The sequence below is a fragment of the Lepidochelys kempii genome, chromosome 12 (assembly GCF_965140285.1).
Source record: "Lepidochelys kempii isolate rLepKem1 chromosome 12, rLepKem1.hap1, whole genome shotgun sequence".
NCBI lineage: Eukaryota > Metazoa > Chordata > Testudines > Cheloniidae > Lepidochelys > Lepidochelys kempii.
Window position 1 is genome coordinate 21,950,514 of NC_136391.1, and position 25,129 is coordinate 21,975,642.

At 40.0% G+C, this 25,129-nt stretch overlaps 1 protein-coding gene across 10 annotated transcripts in view; it reads left to right on the forward strand.

The window, feature by feature from the left end:
• Positions 1-25,129, forward strand: part of ZNF536 (zinc finger protein 536) — a 403,720-nt gene that overhangs the window by 332,656 nt on the left and 45,935 nt on the right. The window contains exon 8 of one of the 10 annotated variants that reach the window (XM_078848113.1): positions 12,742-12,801. The exons of the other annotated variants lie outside the window; for them this stretch is intronic. The gene's annotated coding sequence lies outside the window, so the exon portion shown is untranslated. Of the gene's footprint in view, positions 1-12,741; positions 12,802-25,129 lie in introns of those variants that run through there. 10 annotated transcript variants of the gene reach the window in all.

Below are 25,129 nucleotides of genomic sequence, written 5' to 3' on the forward strand. Positions count from 1 at the left end.
TACAGTGGACATCTTCAACATCAAGGGTAGATGATTGCAAGGCATGCAGGTTCAATACCCAAGTGTTTGTGATGAAAGAATGTCCCTAAGCTAAGTGCCTTTAGTAACCACAGAATTGTTGCTTATTGCTTTAATAAAACTTTAGGAATTTGTGGAATAAAGTTGAAAAAACAATTAGCTAATAAGACTTACATCAGATACTCCATAGGCCATGATCCAAAGACCACTGAGGTCAATATGAGTCTTTCCATTAATTTCAACGGTCTGTGGATCAGGCCCATAAAGCTCAAACTTGAAAACCCATTAATAGATTTTTAAGGTCAGAAGAGACCGTTAGGATCATCTACTTTGACCTTCTGCAAAACCTGGGCCATAGAATTTCACCCAGTAATTCCTGCAATGAAGGGATTTTCATACATGAGCAATTGGACCACTCAAGTGACTAGGGAATACTCATTTGAGGGTTTGCAGGATTTGAACATTTGATCTGAACCTTCCTAAATGTATTTTTACATGTGGTTTTTAATTGACAAGAATATCTAAACTTACTTTTCTGAGGTTATTGAATGTTTTGTTCTGTGTATCTGAATGAGTTTGCCATGTTAATATTCTTTGAAAGCTTTTATAGAATGAAAATCAACCAAAAAACCACTCCATATTTTGACACAAAATATAATAGCCTGATAAAAATATGAGCAAATAGGAGGAAGTGGGACACAATTAATCTTGTATTACCGGTACATTTATCTCTGACACAAATGATCATTTATTAATTAAAATGCTGGCTGCCAACTCTATTTTGAAGACAAAAATTCCACATAATTGTGTCAAGTATGTAATTTTTGTTAGTATACTGTATTTTTCGTATTTCAATGAGATGCTCCTCAGGATCCTTTTTAAAATCAAATAATTGCTTGTGATATTATTTCCTGGCTAAGTACAGTATCTTAAACACATACTGTGCTGTAAGTTCAAGAATTTGACAGTGACTTTAGGGCCATGCCAAATTGGTAGGCGAAAGAACATGCCTGTGAGCAAGTTTTCCTTTTGTTCTAGACAAAGCTATTTTTTTTTAATGGCTTAGGCTCGTTGCTGAAAAGAATTTCTTTGGAACAGCAAATAAAAAATGTTAAGAGCCTTGCTTACAAGTACTCTGGTGTTTTCTTCTTTAACTGTAGAAACACTTTACCTATTACCATGAATCTTGTCTGCTGAGATGTTTCAGCCTTCATGTTATGTTTACCAAGGCCAGACTAGAGGATCAAATAATTTATAACCATTCCTGTTGGATTTTATGTAATAACTTTGGAACTCATATAAAGTAATGATCCACAAACTCTTTTAATGTTCATTATAAAATATGAAATATTTCTCAGAACCATTGCAATTATGTGACCAGACATAACTGTTTCACACATGAGTAAATACAGGGAGGTTTAACATAACTTTATTATCTTCCTGTCTTTTCCTCTCATTGATGTGATAATGCTGTTTTAATATTTTTCTAAAGAAAAGTTAAGTAATTTCAGAATCTCTATTGAGGCCTAGTTTATTGGTTTTTGTAATAGAGCACTCAAGAATAATTATATTTATGATTAGACCGACACTAGTAAATGTTGTGTCTGAATAGGAGTAAAATACCCCAAAAGCTTTATATAATTGTAGATGTATTTGTCACTATGTCTACTGAATTTTTGTGCTATATAAAGTGGATAAAAGGAAATATTTAGGATCCATCTATCTAGCCATTTATTCAGTGCTCATCACCGTAGTATCAAGGCATCTTACCAGGGGGCTTTCTGATTTTTATTAGATATTAAATGTTAATAGATATGGAATGGGAAAATCAGTTACAATCTCATGCAGTAACAGTTCACTGATAATTTAGGGGAAAATACCTCCCTCCAAAGGAAAAACCCATGAATGAAGAAAAGTTCTCAACACAGGGGAGATGATTCACCTTGTGGTATTTCCTCCGTCTGCTGCCCTTGAGGAAGAGGGTTTAGGAGATCACAGAGCGGGGGGAAAGGGTGAGGTCTATAAATCTGGTGGAGCTTATGGCTCCCCAGGAAAACCAGCCTACATCCCTGGAGATCTCCTCAAAGTGCTCAGGAGGCCCCATCTTAGGAGTAATGCTGCTGTTGGTTTTCCCCTTGAAGCTTGTAAAATGGAAGATGATGATGCAATGGTCAGTTACTGCTCGTTGCACCAGCAGTTCCTCCTGTGTAATTGCCAAGCTGTACAGAGGGGAATGTGCCACAGAAAGAGATTGCTCCTCTACCCTGCCACCTGAGCCCAAACATCCCCAATCCATGGCTCTGTGTTTCATGCATGTAGGTTATACTTGTGTCAGGGGCGATTTGGAGCATGCCACCTATGACAATGCATAGTGGAGTTGTTTGAAGTCATCCTTTAATTCTGCCATATGATTGAAGTACCCACACTGCAGACCTTCTTTACACTGGCAATTCAAAAGGCTTGAATAGTTAGAATGAGAATTCAAGCTGCAAAATACAATTATTATTTTTATGTGTATTATGGCAATGCAGAGATGTCCCAGTCAAAAATGTGGCCCCTTTTTGAAACTTGGAAGGCATTTCAGACTATATATATGCTTAATCTTGTATGGTTTACCCAGACAAAAATCCTGTTACTCTAGTGAACATTTTGTCTAAATAACGGCTGCAGGATCACCAACTGTGTTCACTAATGGTGAAATTCACCCCAGTACAGAGGCCCCAGGTACCAAGGGTGTCCCTTTGAGGGAAGGGGAGAAACATGGGCAGATTTACCTTATTGTCCCTTACCTATGACCAAATGAGCCTCTGTACTTGGTCTGAATAAGCTGGCATGGAGAGGCATGTACAATATGGCTGTAGAGCTGTGGAGGGTTCCATAGATTTGATCCATTTGCTAGAATGCATAGGAATTTCAGAGGCTTTTCCATAGGTTGGAATAGCAGCATTGATAGCCCTCACAGCAGCCCCACAACCGACCAGGGGGCTGAAAGGTTGAATTCCATCCCCCAATCTCCTGCTTCGCTCCTTTTACTCAGGCTTTGTGCAGTGAGAGGTAAATTTCATGCATTGAGAGGAAGGAAGAGAATTCATAAATGTTATTTTTATGAGTCAGGAGTAACCTGCAAAGTGATAAGTGGTGAAGCACAGCAGAACCATGAATCAGTTAGGCATGGTCATTCCCAAAGTGAGAAAATAACTTGTTTATTCCACAGAGTCCCTTTGCTGTGTATTATATGTGTTGAACATTCCATTCTCTTTAAGTTTTAAATTAAAATGATTTTATTTTGCCTGATGAAATGCTGATGCATTAAAGTATGATTCTACTTGTCCTTTTGCTAGTAGAAAAATATAGTCTGACTAATGACATGATGAGATAATATATTCATGAGGTCCAAAGGATGGTTGTATTAAAACAATGTACTCATTCTCACTTAAGACCGTTAGTGTAGCTTTGTACAGCTTTAAATGTTAATCAATTTTCAGTTTATAAATTTCCACATGCAACATTTGAAATTTTCAAATTTAAAAAGAAACTCAGATTTTTTGCCAATAACAAAACTTTCATTTTCACTAGTGAAAACTTTTTTTATCATTACAAATGGTATATGTTGCCTAAGAACAAATCACAATTGTTGACTCATGTCCCAAGTGAAAATTTACACCTTTTGTAAAGAAATTTCTCAGTTTTAACAATGAAGACCAAACACAAACCGCATTAGCACTAGCATGAAGAGTAAAGTCAGTGTGATGATTCACCTTGAGGTTACTTTATATTATTGTCCTTAGATTTACCTGGGAGAAAGCTACTGCTTTTTCTTTTGAATCAGGACAATTTAAAACAAAATGATCATATGTTCTGTGATACATTACTTTGTAAGAAATTGTATCAGAGCATCTTTTTGAATAAACCTATCCATTATATAGAATGTATGTTTCAAATTTGAAACAAAAAAATCAATTAAACAATCTTTTAAACATCAGCATTATGTTGGATTCCTTTTTTAAAGACTATTATCCACAGTCATCTCTTTTATGTTATCATTATTTCAGTTATAAAAACTGAAATCAGTTGTCTTTAAGTCTTAGTATTCTTTCACCATTGATGTACACAGAATTGTTGACTGTCAATATTGCGGAGTGTACAACTGGCACACTTAGGTTAGCTCGTCTGAAACACTGTCTCTTGAGATTCAAAGGATGTCATTGCTGTCTAAGTGGTAGAGTGATAATACATCTGCACTCTCTGTATGTGACATCTAACTGTCATGTGGTTTTGTCAATGGACAGCAGTGCCTGTCATTTTGCTGTGAGACCCAACATAAAGTGTACATCACCCTTGACACAATATAAAGTGCAGTGCATAAGGGAGGTTATACCAGGTGTCCATGGAATTTGAGTGCCTTGTTTTGATAGCCAATATTAAACAAAAGCATTCTCTAAGGGCTAAATGTTGCTCTGCTACATTGGAGTAAATTCACAGTAGCTTTACTGACCTTAAAGGGCCTGCTCAGACTTCAATAGGTCAGAGGATTAAAAGGCCAAAAATTCAGTGATGTATTTCAACCAATGAGTGTTGTTATGGGTATGGCTTGAGAGCCAAGGTGTGGTTTTAATGAGTACATGGCCCCATGCACCCCCTAATCCCACACAGAATTCTACTGCTCCTAGGCAGAATAATTTAAATGACGAAATACAGTGGAATTACTCTGGATTTACATGGTTGTAATTGAGGGAATTTGCTCAATAAGGAATAATATAAATGGACATTTAATATATCAAGGGCTATTGTTAGTAGATATTTAACTTAAAGAAAGGGAAGTATTTTGATTTTTTCCTTTCAGCCTTCTGTTTCATGCCTCACAGTACCCTCTAACTCCCCACACTAATTCATAATGCTTAATTATAAGGTGGCAGTCACAAAAGAAAGATTCAGATTTTTCAGTGAAAATGTGAAGTTATTGTATTCATCATTCTCATCACATCTTGGAAGTATCAATCAAAAATAGCTGAAATATTTTCCTAAACTAATTAGAACCTGCCTTCCTTCTATGGAGTGTTACAGAGTTGCCACTGATGTCAGCGGGAGCTCTGCTTTTGGAATGAATGCAGGATCAGACCCTAAAAGTTAGTTTTTGTTGGTGATGGTTAATAAGCAGTAATTCAAATGACAGTCAGTGGCAGCAGGGAGTGATTATAGTGTCTGAGGGACTAATGCTGCAAAGTGTTGAATGCCCTTAACATCAAAACTTCTGTAACAAGAGGGTTATATTTCATCTCTATGGCTCCTTATCAGCTGTTGAGCAATTAGACAATTTTACCAAATCTTATCCTGTTTTAGATTATAAATTGTTTGGAGCAGGGCCTTTTATATATTTCCACAACAAGGCCCTGATCTTTCCAGGGAGCTCTGGGCATTACTGCAATGTAAATAAGAAATAACAATAATGGTAGTCTTGAGGAGTAAGTAGAAGACAGCTTTGATGATCAGCTTCTTATAGATTAAGTTTAGTCCACTTAAAAGCGTCCCAGTGTTCCTCTTGGCAATTGATACGAATGTGACTCCCATTAAACTATTTTCCATTTGGATAAAAATTAATCATAAGGTGAAACATACATACAATGCAAATTCCATTTTTCCTAAAGATCTTGTGAAATTTTTGTAGTTAAAAATACCTATTTCACGATTTGTAAGCACATTTAGAGTTGGTTAACCTTTTTTACAACAAATATTTTATGCTATGTGAGTGCCGTTAGTAGGCAAAGCTTGAAAGTTTTAGCAAAGTATATCATACACAAGGTATTTATAATATTGAAGATTGCAGTGGAACTGGCTGAATTGGTAAGTATAGATTTCTCTCGTAGCTGTTGATAGCCCTATGGTGAAAATACAGTCTATATTGATTCTCACTAGGGACTATATTATTAAAATATATAAATGTTAAAATTGACTTTGGAAATTAAAAAATAAATTATACCTATAAATCAGGGATAGCTGATAAACTAATAAATATCTATCACTATTATATCTCATTATTTCCCAAAGATATCTGAAAGGCACTTAATTGCAACTCAGTAATCAATTATTCAATTAACCCTCTTCTCATCAAATATATATTTGATACAGTTTTGTGAAGCTTGGGCTCTAAAAGGTTTATATTGATTGAAGGTTTTAAGGCCACATGTTTCAGTTATTGGATATGTGCAGTCAAGATTGACGTCTCAGGTTCACTAAAATATGCAAATATAGTGAGTTTCAAAGATGGTTAGAATCGTGAAGTTGATTTGTACTATCTTTTAAAATCATTTCCTAGTAACTATCTAACAAAAGTGAGCTGCTTATGTAACACATTATTCAAAAGTATCCAGCTAATTTTTTGTGTGTGGCTTATTTAATGCTTTGGGTTGACTGTGAGCAACTTTTTGCAGGTATTTGCTATTCAAGATGTGTTGGTTAGAACTGCTCAGAAAACTTTGTACAAAACATTTTTGTAGGAATTTGCCCATGTGTCAAAATCTAAACATTTTGCAAAGGCATTTGGATATCAAGGAAGTTCTAAGGGAACCCAGGCCGGAGTCAGACGGAAACCTGCCTAGTTTCCTGCCAGCTCACCCACCCGACTCCTTGGCAGCTTATATCAACCTCCAAAGGGAGCTGCAGAGGATCTGAAGTCCTGGAATCCCTGGCTCCCAGGATCATGGCTCCAGATTACCTGTCTTCATTCTGCCAGATAATTTCAATTTTTTTTATTTTGTTCCTAATTGAAACAAAACCAAATTTTTAAATTTCAAAATCCTCCACAAAATGAAATTTTCTTTCTTTGCCCAGCTCCAGTGTTCGTTAATTGTGATTAGTCAGCTAAGTTTCATGGTGTTAATTCTGTTAATTCATTGGATGCGTGTGAAACCAATTTGGGTGGGAATACTCACGTGTCTGAATCTAAAGATTCAGTTTCCACGAATACGCCTGTATATTTGAAGTTTACTTTTTACAAACGGTCATGCTAGGAAAACCCTATTGCTCAAATGTTCGTGGGAAGTGAGCACAAAAAGTGGGAGTATAGATGAAGCAAATCTATTTAAAAATTCACCTGGTTCTAGTAGTTTTTTGGATGCAAGAATAGTAAAATACAGCCAAATGCTGCTCTCATTTCTCCCATAGTCGCCATGTGAGAGTAGAATGAGCAGTATTTGGCCCACCCACTTTATACACATCAGCAATCAACTGGGCCATATCCTGGGGTGCACTTGATGTACACAGGGTGTAGGTCAGAAGTGTACATGTCCAATGATGGCTTAAAGCTTTTGCTTTTCCCCAATCATTTTGCTGCTGTGTGCAGCGCAGTTCTCCATGAATGGAGTTAGAGAAGCCTAAAAGCTGCTCTAATTCATGCTAGCTGCAAACAGGCTCAAAGGACCAAAACCACAAATGAGGATTTAATTGGCACTAAGGCATTCTAACCACATTCCCTTTTCCCTGCTATGCTGGCAGTAGTGTGTGTCACAAAAGTTCATAGGTTGGTTTTATGCTACTGCAGGATTAGCCTTACATTGGGCTGATCTCCCTGGGCTTGAGCTACAATGGCTTTAGGGCAAGACTCCACTAACCATGCATCAAAAAGCTACTAACACTGTGCCAGAAAGTCTACCCATTAACTCTAATGTAAGGCAGTTAGATTATCTGCCTTGACATCAAAGCCCAGTGACTATATGGGTAGATAATTTTTGGTAGGGGCAAGAAAGGGTTGTTTGTTCTTTTATTAAAGCAAGTAATACTAGATTGAAATACTTTTTAATCAAAAGTTAAATGTCCTAAACCTTAGATTTTCTAATAAACCACTCTTTTCATCATAGAAGGAAACAATTGTACAAAGAGAGTCTTACATTTTGGGCTCCAGAATGATCATAGAACACTTACTGCATAAAGACTGGTCTAGTAGGGATGAAATTGACTGCTTTCCTTCATTGGAGCTTTCTTCTGTTGATAGGTCGATTTGTAAGTATATGAGGGAAAGATTGTTAAATAGAGATGATATACATAGAGTCAAAACCCCTGAGCTGTGTTGCAACAACTTGCTAGATTTCTTCTAGTGGTCTGTGGTTAGATCAAAAGAGGAGAAGTGTACTCTTTGAAGGTCCTTTAAATGTGTTTGATATAGCAGTGTACCAAAATATTCATTTCTGGCAACTCTCTTAACAATCTTTTTGATATTTAGATTTTGTTGTGAGTGTGCTTCAGTGTCTAACAGATTAACTTGGTTCTTTGGAAAAGGTCTTCATGGGACGTTTAACTGTTGCACTCATTATTGAATAAACACTATTTTCTTCATGTAAAAACAGCAGATTTTTTCCTCTTAAAAACACATTCATAATCAAGATATTAGCAAATAGGGCTTTTTCCCCCCTGAAAAATATCATAAATAGTCTTGGTAGGACCTTGTTAATGCAGGACCACTTTAGTAATCTGTGCCTAATGATTTTTTACATTAAACCACAGCTTGTGTTGGACCCTTGTGTGTCACAGTAATTTAAGAACAGTCATTTTGCACATTCCGATCCCATTATGTTACATTGTTACTGAATAAAGACTGGTATTATGTTGCTCCTATAAAGGGCAGAAGTGGCCTGAATTTTATCTGCTGAACGAATCAATGTGGATTATGTCAGCTGAAAAGAATTGTGGACTGTAGTCTCCAGCAGATGGGGGAGATTTTAAAAATGTATCTGTTTGGTTCTGAATACATCAGCTAAGATAATACCTTGTGGTGACTGAAAAGTAGTTTTTCTCTCTTTTTTTTCAATGAAGACTGTACCAATTATCATTTCAACATAAAGTATTAGGAGATCAATTGGGAACTGAATGCCATTTCCTAATGTTAATACAGTGTTTTATTTAAGCTGCCTTGACAGGCTGTCTAGGCTGTGGGAAAAAGACTGAGCAAATAATGAGTAAAGGGTTTAGAAAAAAGACAGAGGGTGGAGTTTGGCAAACGATGTGAGCTATTCATCAACAACTCAACAAGGATGATGGAAATAATAAGCACTCCTTAAAGAAAAGGGGAAAGGATTTTTTTTTAAAGAAACAGTTTCCTTTAAAAAAAAAGCATATTCAACTCTAACTTTGTATTACTTTCTGATTAGCTGATTTTAAACTTCCTGGAATCAGCAAATGCTTCCCTTTGAAATTGATAGTATGCATTTAAACAGTGTACATTCTTTAGCAATCAGTTTAAAAAAACAGTGTCTAATTTCCTGTTCATTCGTGCAAATTTCTTACCATGTGGCATTGTCATTTAATATCTAAAGTACATTAATGCATTTCTTTAACACAAAAACCCTCAGACAAATCCCCTGTGTGAAATAATTTGTGTGAACTTTGAACTGACCGTGAATAAAATCAAGATCTTATTATGCCCTTTATTTATATGGTACAGAAAACCTTTGAAACGTAATACTAGCACAGATACAATATACACATCCAGTGTGATGTTAAAAATAAAATAACTTTCTTACATTTTTGAATTGTTTCCCCCACTATTTAGATATTTTATGGCAGCTCTGAAAAATGTTTACCTTAGAAATCAATAGGCTATTCTAATATTATTGTGTTCTGAGGTGCTGCATTTCTATTCAGCAGATATAATTCCACCATCTGTAAAGTTCTAGATTTTATAATACTTATAAGCTGTTTTTAATCTTTTTTCACTGCCATGTTCTGTCCTGAAATGTCAAAGTGTGCGGAATAGATCTTGGAATTAACATGACAGTTAAGAAACTTGGCAAGGTTTTACAGCAGATTGTGATATTAACAAAATACAAAGGAGAATGGTGAAATTAACATTAATGTAGGCTTGCAGACACTAGGAAAATCTATATGTCCATGATCACGGAACTAAAAATAGGAGTGTTTTTTATGTTGATGCCATTAAATACAGATCTTTACTATGAAAAAAAATTTGCATATGAAAAGCAACTCACTAAAAAGTAATGCTGTAATCCCTTCTCTGAATTGAACAACAGGTTTATGTAGCCTCGGTCAAGTAGGCATATGATTGTTTTTGTTTGCCGATGTTGTTTTAGGCTTTTTTAATCTGTGATGAAACTGCTCTGAAAGCACCAATATTGTTTTTCAACGGCTGCAAAAGATATAATATGATAGATGTACTGATAAGTGGTGGTTATTAAAATTCACAGATTGTATATTAAATCATGAAATCATGAATCTGCTTTCACAGAAAAGAGCTCAGGATCGGGTATTGCCTATAGTAGTTCACGACAGGTTCTTCTCCAAGCATTAAAAGATGCTAGAATTTGGGGGCTTGGTCCTTCAACATGCTTAGTGTCTCCTGTCCTACCGAAGTTGTGTGGTGGAGGCTCTCTGTACCTTCCAGGATTGGCATGGCTTTGTTTTGCTGTGGACTGTGTAATCAGTCAGAACTACAGAATTTTAGAAATATTCAGTCTTACAAAACCTGGAAATATTGAGTGCCACATAGATCAAAGAAGAGTTAAGATGTTAGGGAAACTAGCAAGAAAACGATGCTAAGACTAGGCAACATTTTAAAATTTAAAATTTCCTGTTTGAATTTTCAAGTGGTCACCAACTCGGTTCAGCAGACATCTGGGAGTGTTGCCTGCAAGGGGGAGGGATAGCTCAGTGGTTTGAGCATTGGCCCGCTAAACCCAGGGTTGTGAGTTCAATCCTTCAGGGGGCCATTTAGGGATCTGGGGCAAAAATTGGGGATTGGTCCTGCTTTGAGCAGGGGGTTGGACTAGATGACCTCCTGAGGGGTCCCTTCCAACCCAGATATTCTATGATTCTTATTTCTATGAAAGGCTTTACAAGCTGCAGCACTTTGGCACCTCACAGTATCTACTCCTGATACTACAGACAAAACTATCTCTATTAATCACCACGGATAACGTGCTCTGGTTTTGTCAGACGTGGAACATGAAGATGTAGCTTCTCTTCTGCCCCTTAGGTGGTTTATATGAGTGAATTGTTAAATGCTGCATTTCACAAAAAGAAAAGTTATGTACAGTACTTACCTTACAGAAGATTCAGAGAGGTTGAGTTTCAGCAACACCAGCACACTATTTAGACTTCCGTCTCTGAATGGAGTCTGAGATTAGTATTTCCAGGTTCTTCATCTTGCTATTATCCATCAGCTCAGACCTCAAACCTGATTAGCTACCAGGAAGTGCAAGCGCATTTATTGTTTCCCACACCTATGCTGTGGTAGCCTTTGGGAAAAGGAACTCAGCCTGGTTCTAGGCATTCCCTCAATAGTCAAGAGTCAAAACCAAAATCATGCTAGGTGACAGAGACACTAACCAAACACAAGAATGTCATCTTCCTCATAAGTTTCCCTCTTGCAAACATTCACTTTGCATCAATTTATCCATTGGAATGGAATGAAATTATATTGGTCCGAGTTCAAAAATATAAGCTACCTCAGTGAAATACTTCTTCATGAGTTGAACTTATTTCCACATTCCCAGTTATTGCATCATTGCAGGATGGCTGCTGTTTTCTTCTTATCATGGGAGATATCCTGTTGTGTTGACAGTTTAATACATAGTATGAGGCATCCAGTAAACATCTATGTCTTGCCAACTTAAAAAATGGGATCTTAAAAAATGGCCACAGGGACAGCACTTGCCTCACAATAAATGAATGGGCCAGCATATATAAAAGCAAATACAGCTGAATTCATACATATGACTATCACGGCAAGGTCTCCCATCAAGTTCTCTCTTTCTTCTCTCTCTAAGAAAAATCTCTAACCAGGCTATTAGGCTTAGATTTTTTTTTTTCACCTATGCAGTGCTACCGAGTGGCTGAACTGCTGACATGCATGTGTTATGGCTGAAGGTCAAGGCTAGGAGAGCTACCTAACTGTTGAACCACAAGGATTTATGTAAAGGGTCAGATAGAGCTTTCAAGCTGCGGGTTGCTGACCTCCTGAATGGAGCATTAGTACCAATAAGACGCCATGCCATCCAATTTCAGTAAATGCTGATATGAAACCTTGTAAGTGGAAATCACCTATAAACAATTAAAGAAAGGCCCTGCCAAAGAAAGTTTCCTAATTCAATATGAAAAATAAAGATCAGTTAGAGGCAATAGGAAAGGCTGTGTGATTTACTAGTTCATAATAGCAGCAATATACATTTGAGCGCCATTGGCCTGAATCAGAAATATATTCAGAGTCCTGCAAACTTAGTCCATGATCCTGTAAAAACTTACGTGTGTGCTTAACTTTGCTCCCTGTGTTCTCAGTGGGCCACTTGCCACATGCAGAGTTAAACATATTTAAGACTTAGAAGGATCTGGGTCTTTGGCAGAAAATCTTTCAAATTCCAAACGGGTCATAAAAACTTTGGTGGGATGGAAGCGATGACCCAGTGGCCAGGGAAGGGGAATGTCAGGCTTCTGAGAATATGTGCCTTCCCCCCAGACTGCTAAGGAATTTCTCATGATGGCAAGACTATGTCAGACATGACATGATTTTTTAGTGTTACCCCAGTTGTGGGTGCTTTGGGCAAAGACGAATGGAGGACTACAGAGTAGGAATGGAGAAGGACTACAGAGAGGGGGTCCTAGACAGGCAATAACTGAGCCTCACTATTCTCCAGATTTACTTAAAGTTGAGCACGTATTACATCACTGATTAAACTACTAATAATAAGTGATTTCAGTATGTTTTGTTTTTCTCTAAAGGAAGAAAAAAGCCTGAGGAAGGAATTTGTGTGTGTGACTCAACCTTTGGGAAACTCTCAGACTTTTCAAGCTTCCTGTCGCAGGCAGGTATAATTCTGGGCCGGTTGTTCGTTTCAGGCATACTCATGTGACTAAGGCACTGGTCTGCCTTTGGAGGGGGTGCAGAGTTGCACTAGGCCAGTGGGAGCTCTGGGAGGCATTATGCCTCACAGGGCAACCAGGTACACAGAGAAAATACCCTTAAGGCACTGCTGTGGCCTGTTCCCACCCTGCCCCTCTGGTAATGGCCAGCATCGCTAGCCAGGAGCTGTCCTTATGCCCAATCTTACCATTTCATTGTCATTGTGGACTTGGAGTGTAAATTTCCTCTACCTAAGTTTTTGACAGCATTGAAGGGAACTACTGAGGAATGAGAGAGTGAGATAAGGGAACAAAGGACAGCTTTATTCAAGACATCTGGTGACTTTGAGTCTGGCCTGGCATTTTCAGAGTGGGTGCTTATTGTAGCTTAATACTGTAACTTTTTAGATGGTTTTGGTTAATAGCTGGAAATCTGTAGATGACCACAAGAGGGAGCCCACAACCTGCAAACAAGAAGAAGAACCAAGTTAAAAAAAAAAAATCTGAAAACTGGAAGTTTACATATTGCTGCATCTGTACATACTGGGCTAAATTCATCCTGGGTGTGACTACCGTGGCTGCACTAGAATTACAGCAGGGATGAATCTGGCCTGCTGGATGTAGGACAGTGGCTTGAAAAACATTCTGGGCTGTAATTTCAGCTTTTTGATAGAGAAAAAACAAAATCTTTGGTTATGGAGTATTGGGGAGTGAACTACTTTGGAAAATGCACATGCACAAGAGTTTAATTGCAGGAAGGTGTTTCCCCCCTAGCTGAGTTATTTATGAAGAGGAAGGGTGAAGAGTAGTTTTGTTCTTGAAAAATGTCCATCTTCTCTACTAAGATAACAAAGAAAACACCCTGTGATCTTTTGACATCATTTAATGTCCCTTTCCCTCCTCCCTACTGTGGTTCCAGGATGACATTTCCTTTTTGGTACTTTGACATCAGCCTTTCCTTATCTGCTGTCAGATGGCTTGCTCTTACTCTCACAGTGTGCAAATTACTTTTGGAGACAGCATAATACTCTAGGCTCCTGGTACATATAGCACTGCCCCTGTCATGTGGCTACTGCAGGTTTACAGGTGATTTAATTGGCATGCTGTATGTACATACTTGTGAATTGGTAAGTGAACAAGCCCACTTTTTCAGTGAGAAGAAACATTAGTGTGATCATCAAATATGTTAACTCTCTGGATGAGAAAACTGTGATCAAAAGGATTTGTGTAGAGAGAACTTTGTGACTGTGTTACAAAGTGTACAGTATCCTTTTTAACATCTCTCATTCTGTTGGGATGTTCCTTTGTCTTTCATACTGCACTTAGTCTATTCCACAATTCCTCTGTGAAAGAGCTTAGTTTTCACATTATATTTCACATTATGAGGATCATTTTTCCAACACTGAGACTTTCTTAGATACATCCCACTAATGTCAGCTTCTTTCAAGTTACAGTAGTTTAAATTTCTCCTCTAGTCCATTCTCCTTCCAACACCACAGAAAACATAAACAAACAGCAGCATTACAAAAGTATGAATAGACAATAGAAAGTAATTTTACCTCACAGCATGACTGAATATAGCATACACTCTTTAAACAACTGTGCTTTTAAAGGTATGAGACAGTTAACATTTTCTGAGCCTGATTCAACCTGGAATTACACCAGGGATGAATTTGGTCTGTCTAGGTTTTACAGTACAGTGTCTGGTTTTTAATAATTTTCATTATTATTCTAATATACAGGTGTATTTTTTAAAATACTTGCTGTAGTAGCCTCCTTGCTGTGAGAGCCTGGAGCATTCTTCTGGCATTAACTAAGAGGTTCTTACATCACTCTCATCTTCATGGTATCAGAGCACTTTCCAGTGGTGCATTAAGTGATGTAGCTAACCTTTGTCACCTGTAGTTTGCTCTATTATCCACTCCCCAGGTGGAGAAGTGTGCATGCAGTGTACCATTATGTTACACTTAACACGTCAGCAAGAATTGTCCTTTTTTGTTAGAGGCAGTATAGTAATGTCAAACAATTTTTATTATTAATTCATCATTTTTCTTATATAATATCAATATATTAGCATTTTTACAATCTATCATAGTTAGAATTGGGGAATTATGTTGCTAACGCAGCATGTTTATTATTTTTTAATTCCCCTTATAAAAAGTTAGTGTAATTAATCATTAATAGACCAATTTACCGAGACTGTATATACATCCAGACACAAAGGTCATTAGTGCGGATCAAACGCAGGATCTTCCGCACCAAAAGTGCTTGCCTGCACCACTTGAAGTAAAGGGAAGCTCCTTTAACTGTGATAAAGCAGCAGGTTGTATCAATTCTGGGACCAACCAGTGGAGGGAGAGGTGGTCACCACTAGGCCAGTGTATTACATTAGCACTCTTGGTGTGCTTAGTCCCTTTCATTCTCTCTTCCCCTGCTTTTAAGATTCTCTTCTTCTGGGTATCCAAAGCTACATTTCTCAGTCTTCAGGCTGCAATCTCTCTTTGCCTCTAAGCTCCCAGATCTTTGTTTTTGCTAAGTCTCTTCAAGAACTCAAACCTCTCTGCTCCCAGTCATGTCTCTTTATCTCAGTGGTTCTCAAACTTTTTTACTGGTGACCCCTTTCACACAGAAAGCCTCTGAGTGCAACCTCCCCTTATAAATTAAAAACACAGTTTTATATATTTAACACCACTATAAATGCTGGAGGCAAAGTGGTGTTTGGGGTGGAGGCTGACAGCTCACAACCCCCCTTGTAATAGCCTTGTGACCCCCTGAGGGGTCCCGACCCCCAGTTTGAGAACCCCTGCTTTATCCTGTTTAACTTTTGGTCAGATTGTATTCCGTTACTCAGTAAATCCACAGTAACTCCAATGAAGTTCATGACACCTTCTCTTCAAGGTCATCCTTGCCTCTCTCCAGGTCTCTCTTCCGTACACCCCATGCTTTCCCACAGTCCACACTTTCTATTTTTAAGCCTTTCATGTTAGTACCAACTTATTCATTGCTGCTGTCTGTCTGTTCTCCCTTCTCACTCTTCATGCCCAGCAGTTCCCTCAAATTTATGTTCTTGTTGCTTTTTTGTTGTAGGGTCCAGTCCTGCTTTTCTTGGAATCTGTGGGAGTTTTGCCACTGATTTCAACAGCAGCAGAATAAGGTGCTTGAGGATAATATAGCCAAATACCTAATCCTTTTTCATCAGAATTTCTGGTCATCTACACTTCTTGCCCAACTTACCTCTCTCTTTTTTGTTAAATAAATGAGTGAGGGATATGTTCTTTGTATGCTTCACTTTTCTCTCCCCCTAATGTTAGATATTTGTATAAGTTGCCAAGGTTACCTGAGCCTCCAGTGTCACCTGCCTGGCAGTAGAATGCGGTAGAAACTTGTTTGGTACATGGAAAGGGGCTGGAGCTGGCAGTGGAGTAGCAAGGTCGAAAACTTAGAACCTTTCCTGCAAACATGGATGTACATGTTAGAATTTCTACATGGGTATCATTTTGTACGGCCGATGCTTATGTGCACTCGTTCATTGTAACCACAGGAGGGAAAAACTCATATTCTCCATGTGCTTTGGAATTTCCTTGTGTCCCTTTTTTAAATTTCAAAGCTACTGGTGTAGTACAAGATAGCGCTCCAAATTCATCTCGTTTTTTTATCAGACACCTAGTGCTCCAGAGCTGTAAAGCAACTGATGCCGTACAGTGACTCCCTGCACTAGTATTTCCCACTTCAAGGGGTTGAAATGGATTTGCTTGTGAAGGTCCAAGGTGTCTCTTTCACCCATCTGCTGACACTGTGAAGTGGCACCACATTTGAGACAGAAGTTGCAGCATCAACGCTTACAACAAGCTTCTATTTCCCTTTTGCTATGAACCTTTCTGCTCCTGCTTAGTGCGACTAGTTACAGATTCTTTCTAGGTGTAAAGCAATGAACCCACGTACACATGTTGTGCAGTTGCGTTTGTATTGCCAGAATGGGATTCCAAACAGCAATATTGGATGTATGCTGAAATGTTGTCCTGCTTCCAGTATACTGCCAGAAGTGTCTGTATTCCTAATCCGTGCATCTACACAGCCATGTAGCAAAATCACACAATTTCAGCCTGCTCTCCCTGGAAGTCCCCTGGAGGCAGCACTAGCCATATAAAAGGCAGGACAAGGGGAGAGTGTCAGGAGTGCACCCCTCCCCCACCCCACACACACACAACTTCTGTGGGTGAGTCCTGTAGGACAGCACCTAGTGGGGGCTGGAGGATTTACTGCTGTGCAGATTAGTTTTAGGGTTGGAGTCGTGGCTGCAAAATAGCTCCTCAGCCTGAGGGAGAGACTCCTTCGTTCCCTCATTCCCTTGCATCGCTCCAGTGTCTCATGTCTAGATGCTGGGCTGAGGATTTCCCCATAAATGTGCAATATTATCTATCCTATAAGAAAATAATGAGGAATTGCACAGGTCATATCTTCTTTAGGTCTTATACATATTGGCTCCACTTCTCTGCCAGTGTAAACTGACACTACTGTATTGAAGTCAATGGAGTTGCATCATTTTACACCTGCAGAGGATTCGTCCCATTGTCTTGACTTATAGCAGATATATAATTAGAAAGCAAAGATGGATCATAACCACATCATTCGTATCTGGATCCTAACTCCTCCTGTGTTCAAGTCAGCTGGGATCTAGAGCCTGGGTTTGGGTCCATCTCTCTGTTTACGTGAATATGTTTTATATGAGAGTTTAGTTGTCCATTTATCATTATCAAACAAACAAGGTTGTATGCTGCCACTTTAATTCAATGCAATCAAAATAATTGTAAAGAGGGCACATTTATTTTCTTAATCTGAAGTCTGCCCTGTCAGTTTGCATAGAAGTTACCTAACTGGAGGGGGTGGTGAATTTATAGTAAATCATTGTATGTGAGATATTTTGCTTACTTCTTGTTTGTTCAGTTCACTGCAGTTGCATTGTTTAGTAAGGAACATAGTTGACTCACCACAGAAATACCTTGTACCTTTGACAGGCTAAATCTTGGGTGTCAATCAATGCATTTTGTATTGTAGTGTTATGAAAGGGGCTGGGGAGAGAAGTGGGGAGTGATGGGGGTGAATTGGTAGAAAAAAATAACTGATATTCTGTGCCGTGAAGAGGATTGTAAAAGTATTGTCCAGAATACAGAATCCATTCAACATCTCTTCATTTCTGCACATTGACAACTGGGAGGCAGGGCACATAGATTCAGTTCTCCGTTTCAGCAGTGTAAATCCATTTACATCCCACACCTGTAATAACGTCAGGGGAGTTACTCCAAATTTACACGACTATGACTGAGAGCAGAATCTAGCCCAGACTATACAGCATAGGAGGAGCCAAAGGTTAGCCAGATAAGTACACTTTTCATTCATCTAAAATTAATTTTTCCTTGATAGACTGCAGTCCATCATAGGTAACAAACTAAAAGCATCAGTTATATTTCTATGGTGTGAAGGTTACCGCAGTACTTCAGAACAAGCTTGTGCTGAAGTGCTTTTTCTTTGCATTTTCAATTAGCCTCAAGAAGTGTTCTGTTTCTGGAGTGAAGAAACAATTCAGATGCCATTTATACTAATTATATACTCACTCAATCCCAATCCTTGGCCTCTTTTAAGCACAAAAATAAAATAAAGGGAAAATACTGGCTTGGTTTACAAAAACACCCTGAAGTCTGGGTGGGTGCTTCACCAGATCTAACCTGAAATATCTGAACTACTTAAGTCTGCAGAACTAGCCTGGAAGTCTCACGAGGACAGGCTTTCTAATGAGATATCGGGTATTTGGTGCTGTGGTCAGGCTGGAAATACCTCAGGAGCAGCCTTTTTGGCACTTCATGGTTCTGGCTGGGATCAGAAGTAGAAGTGCAGAGGTGAATGAAAATAAAAATAATAAGCGAAAGAGATTCCATTAAAAAAACCCAACAACCTCAAATAAAGTTGAGCTTGGGTTGGTCTGAGTTTTGAACACAGGTTAATTATAATGGGTACATTTTAGAAACGTTAAAAATACCTACAACAGCTTTCCCATAGATGTGAATCTAAGATCCAATATCTTAGGACTTCGGGGGAGGGGGAAAGGGGGGGAGAGAGAGAGAGAGAGAATTAAGACATTTTAAAAACCTAAGCATAAAATACATACTAATCTTTTTATGTAATTCATATAGGGATTTAACATTTGTCTGTCCCTCCTGTCAGGCTACATCTACACCTGGAGCTGGGGGTGATTCCTAGCCCACAGACATGCTCATTCCATCTTTCATTGAGCTAATGTACTAAAAAAACATTGCTGTAGAATGTCCATTGGTAAGCAGTAGCATGGGTTAGCTGCCCTGAGTGCAAACCTACCTGGACCCCGTGGCTCTGTACCGGGGGTGGGTCCGTACCTGCCGCCTCTTGATGCTGCCCATGCTACAGTGGCTACACTACTATTTTTAGTGCATTAGCTCACTGAGAGCTAGTGCAAGTGTAACTACGTGAGCTGGGAATCACACCCCTAGCTCCAAGTGTAGACGCTCCTGATCAGTCTTTCCTTTCAGAGCCTCGGGGAGTGTTTGGGTTAATCTCTCCTATACGAGTGGCTGGACCCTAACCCTAACCCAGAGGAAAACTGATGGAGCACAGATTTTTGGTTCCAACTGCAATAGCAATGAAAGCCCAACTCTTCCAAAAGTAGTCAGTGAAAAAGGTAATTAAAGACTGCTGGAAGGAAAAAGAAGTGGGGAAGACTGGGGAAAGCCACTCTGGTGTTAGGAGGAATTGTCCAGAGTAGCTCCAGGGGAACTGAGGGTTTAGCCAGAGCTCTTAAATCATCTCTGCAAGCTGCAGTTAAAATAACACTACCACATGGACCCTGCTGCTGAGACAAGGGATGCCTAGGCCCCTGCTAGCAACAGCATCAGGGAAATTTCCAGCTCAGAAACAGGAAAATAGAAGCCATTATTAAGGCAGAGGGACTGCCTGATCCTTCCATCCTCAGAAATGCCAAGATTCCTTGCTCCTGTCTGAGGCAGGAACAAGGAAATCATGCTAATATCTGACAATAGTTTGAGCAGGCTCCACAGGTGCACACACAAACATAGGGGCTTGATTTCCAGAGCTGCTAATCACCCCCAACTCCGTTTGATACTGAGGGTATACAGCATCTCTGAAAATCAGGCCCTGAATATGAGGCTCCTGAGGTGTCACCACCCTATTGTTGCTTTCTGCCCCTATCTCCCACCCAGTCAGTTGGGTCCCTTATCCAAAGCAATAGGCCCGATCACCTACAAGCCAACAAAGGTTTGTACACTGAACACTGAAGCGATTATCACTGCATGTACAGCTAGCCAATCTTTGCATAAGGGAGACCCATCCAGTGACGGTGTGGGAAGAGAAAATTGGGGGGGGGGAGGGGGTTATATTATTAGTCTATTTACCCAGCCTTTTCCTACAGTTTCCTTTTTTTGGTATTCCTGTCCCCTAGTTTAATTAAAGCCTGCCATCTGCTCGTTACTATCCAAATTTATGTGTTGTATCAGCTCCTTAGATTGTATGCAGTTCTCCCACTGGTGTATGTGAGATGCTCTGGGATTCCTTCTAAAGTTTTATGGGAGGGAGACTGAAACCGACACTCAGAGTGCATAGACTGCTTCTCCAGGTGGAGACTATACATTCTTCAATCTGGTACTGATTTACCCTTTTGAATAGCGGCTCCATCAGATCTATGTTACAACTTGGAGTTGCTGAGAGCGCGAGGACTGCTGTCCAGAAGAGAGTGCCCCTGCCTACAGGCAATGGGTGAATGTCCCACTGGGGTGGCGTTTCACCTGTATGCTGTACAAAGGGCCTGCAAATGAAAAGTTAATTGCATTTTTAAAGGTATTCTTGATTCTAGTGATATACCTCATTTTTTGTACAGGGAATATGTCTCTAAGAATATGTCTATACTTCAAGCTGGGGTTGATTCTCAGTTCAAGGAGACATACCCACCACACCAGCTCTGATGAACTAGTGTGATGAAAATTGAGTGTAGTCATGGCAACAGGACTGGTTAACTGCCTAGGGTCTCGGACAGGAATGTACTCAGGACAGCTAGCCTCTCCTGCAACTCTCACTGCTGCAGCTACACCCTGTCTTCAGCAGGCTAGCACAATCGCACCCCCAGCTCAAAGTGTAAATATACCTTAACTGCTAGAGACTTTCAAAATAGAATGGACTTCCTGAGTTTGACCACTGTATGCATAATACACACAACCAACAGGGCCCATTTTCAGAAGCGTGGCCACCCTTTTTTTTGACACAATTTTGCACCTATAATTCATGTAGAGGTGCAAACCTGAGCTGGTGACCTGTAATTAAGTCATTGCAAACATAAATTAGGTTGGTGCAATTACTCAGACTGGCAGCCACAGTTCATTATGCATGTGTACATGTAAGGGTTCAATTTGCACTGGCAAATATTGGAGCCAATCAGAAAGCATACCCTTATAGTTGTTTATTTCAAAATTTGCTTATTTAGGTTGGTTAAAATATTACACATTGAGAGAAGACTGACATTCAATGCTTTCTCTTAGGTTGTCATTTTATGTTAATTAAATACCTGTGTTAATCTAATAGAGTTTAGATTTATGGTGGGCTCTATACCATGTCATATTTTAATCAATATGTATTCCAGCATTTAGATGGACAGATGAGAAAATCTGCCTCATCTCTGCACTTCTGTTCTATCAGCTGTCAATAATTCCTAATCTGAATTCTTCAAGTGATCCAATTGATGGGTTTTAGTATATTGCATTCAGCACAGAAATTAGCTTTTGGGGAAAATGATGTTAAAGATCACACACAGCCTTGAAGGAACAGTAACTGTGTCTATCTTATATACACGCTAACAGCATCTCTAAGATAAAGTGCATTAGAGTATTTATCTGCGTGAAAAATGTAGATTGTTTTATCATATCTGTTTTAGATACATCCTTTTACAAGTGAGGAGGTAAAGGCTGAAAAGAAAGTTCTGTGAAATCTGCTGATTTAAGAACACAGAGCTGCTGCTGGGGTTTTTTAATGCCTAATAGGAGTCTTTTCCCCTCGTGATGTGTGTAATAGGGATTTGACAGAATGTTTAGTTCACAGAGATTGTGCAAGCAAAATTCCATAGAGTTTGTTTTGCAGGGCCTGGTATCAAATCAATTCCTGCTTTTCACAAAGAAGTTCAGGTTTGTGTAGAATCGAAACATCCATGAAACTCTTCCACATGCCCCTGGTACTCACAGCTATTCCAAGATCTAAGGGATTCTCTTATCTTTAGAGCTCAGCCACTCCCATGACCCAGTGTCTGTACCCAAAATATTATGTCCATGTCCATTATGTCCATATTTCCTGGACTTCAGGAAAGCAGACTTCGACTCCCTCAGGGAACGGATGGGTAGGATCCCCTGGGGGACTAACATGAAGGGGAAAGGAGTCCAGGAGAGCTGGCTGTATTTCAAGGAATCCCTGTTGAGGTTACAGGGACAAACCATCCCAATGTGTCGAAAGAATAGTAAGTATGGCAGGCGACCAGCTTGACTTAACGGTGAAATCCTAGCAGATCTTAAGCATAAAAAAGAAGCTTACAAGAAGTGGAAGGTTGGACATATGACCAGGGAAGAGTATAAAAATATTGCTCGGGCATGTAGGAATGAAATTAGGAGGGCCAAATCGCACCTGGAGCTGCAGCTAGCGAGAGATGTTAAGAGTAACAAGAAGGGTTTCTTCAGGTATGTTGGCAACAAGAAGAAAGCCAAGGAAAGCGTGGGCCCCTTAATGAATGAGGGAGGCAACCTAGTGACGGAGGATGTGGAAGAAGCTAATGTACTCAATGCTTTTTTTGCCTCTGTCTTCACGAACAAGGTCAGCTCCCAGACTGCTGTGCTGGGCATCACAACATAGATTCATAGATTCATAGATATTTAGGTCAGAAGGGACCATTATGATCATCTAGTCTGACCTCCTGCACAATGCAGGCCACAGAATTTCACCCACCACTCCTAAAAAAGACCTCACACCTATATCTGTGCTATTGAAGTCCTCAAATTGTAGTTTGAAGACCTCAAGGAGCAGAGAATCCTCCAGCAAGTGACCCGTGCCCCATGCTACAGAGGAAGGTGAAAAACCTCCAGGGCCTTCCAATCTGCCCTGGAGGAAAATTCCTTCCCGACCCCAAATATGGCGATCAGCTAAACCCTGAGCATATGGGCAAGATTCATCAGCCAGATACTACAGAAAATTCTTTCCCGGGTAACTTGGATCTTACCCCATCTAAAAACCCATCACAGGCCATTGGGCCTATTTACCATGAATATTTAATTACCAAAACCATGTTATCCCATCATGGGGAATAGATGGCCAGCCCTCTGTGGAGAAAGAGGTGGTTAGGAACTATTTAGAAAAACTGGACGTGCACAAGTCCATGGGGCCGGATGAGTTGCATCCGAGAGCGCTAAAGGAACTGGCGGCTGTGATTGCAGAGCCATTGGCCATTATCTTTGAAAACTCGTGGCGAACGGGGGAAGTCCCGGATGACTGGAAAAAGGCTAATGTAGTGCCAATCTTTAAAAAAGGGAAGAAGGAGGATCCTGGGAACTACAGGCCAGTAAGCCTCACTTCAGTCCCCGGAAAAATCATGGAGCAGGTCCTCAAAGAATCAATCCTGAAGCATTTACATGAGAGGAAAGTGATCAGGAACAGTCAGCATGGATTCACCAAGGGAAGGTCATGCCTGACTAATCTAATCGCCTTCTATGATGAGATTACTGGTTCTGTGGATGAAGGGAAAGCAGTGGATGTATTGTATCTTGACTTTGACAAAGCTTTTGACACGGTCTCCCACAGTATTCTTGTCAGCAAGTTAAGGAAGTATGGGCTGGATGAATGCACTATAAGGTGGGTAGAAAGTTGGCTAGATTGTCGGGCTCAATGGGTAGTGATCAATGGCTCCATGTCTAGTTGGCAGCCGGTGTCAAGTGGAGTGCCCCAGGGGTCGGTCCTGGGGCCGGTTTTGTTCAATATCTTCATAAATGATCTGGAGGATGGTGTGGATTGCACTCTCAGCAAATTTGCGGATGATACTAAACTGGGAGGAGTGGTAGATACGCTGGAGGGCAGGGATAGGATACAGAGGGACCTAGACAAATTGGAAGATTGGGCCAAAAGAAATCTGATGAGGTTCAATAAGGATAAGTGCAGGGTCCTGCACTTAGGACGGAAGAACCCAATGCACAACTACAGACTAGGGACCAAATGGCTAGGCAGCAGTTCTGCGGAAAAGGACCTAGGGGTGACAGTGGACGAGAAGCTGGATATGAGCCAGCAGTGTGCCCTTGTGCCAAGAAGGCTAATGGCATTTTGGGATGTATAAGTAGGGGCATAGCGAGCAGATCGAGGGACGTGATCGTCCCCCTCTATTCGACATTGGTGAGGCCTCATCTGGAGTACTGTGTCCAGTTTTGGGCCCCACACTACAAGAAGGATGTGGATAAATTGGAGAGAGTTCAGCGAAGGGCAACAAAAATGATTAGGGGTCTGGAACACATGAGTTATGAGGAGAGGCTGAGGGAACTGGGATTGTTTAGTCTGCAGAAGAGAAGAATGAGGGGGGATTTGATAGTTGCTTTCAACTACCTGAGAGGTAGTTCCAGAGAGGATGGTTCTAGACTATTCTCAGTGGTGGAAGAGGACAGGACAAGGAGTAATGGTCTCAAGTTGCAGTGGGGGAGGTTTAGGTTGGATATTAGGAAAAACTTTTTCACTAGGAGGGTGGTGAAACACTGGAATGCGTTGCCTAGGGAGGTGGTGGAATCTCCTTCCTTAGAAGTTTTTACGGTCAGGCTTGACAAAGCCCTGGTTGGGATGATTTAATTGGGTATGGGTCCTGCTTTTGAGCAGGGGGTTGGACTAGATGAGCTCCAGAGGTCCCTTCCAACCCTGATATTCTATGAATCTATGATTCTATGTTTCTGTTCCCTCTTCCTCATGTCTTAAAGTGGAGCTCACCTGTTCCACAACCACAGATCTTCTGGAGTCTACCACAAAGGGACAACAGGCGGGATAAAGGCTTTACTGATGCCTTGTGATTGGGGACATGCTACATGTAGTTGGTAGAGAAACCCCACCACTAAAAATCCATGGATGCAGGCCAGTGGGGGTAGAACTATCACCTAGAGCCCCCTGCCAGGCATGTGAGAGGGAGGACGTCTCCTGCTCCTCCTCACTCCAGAAGACTTTGGAG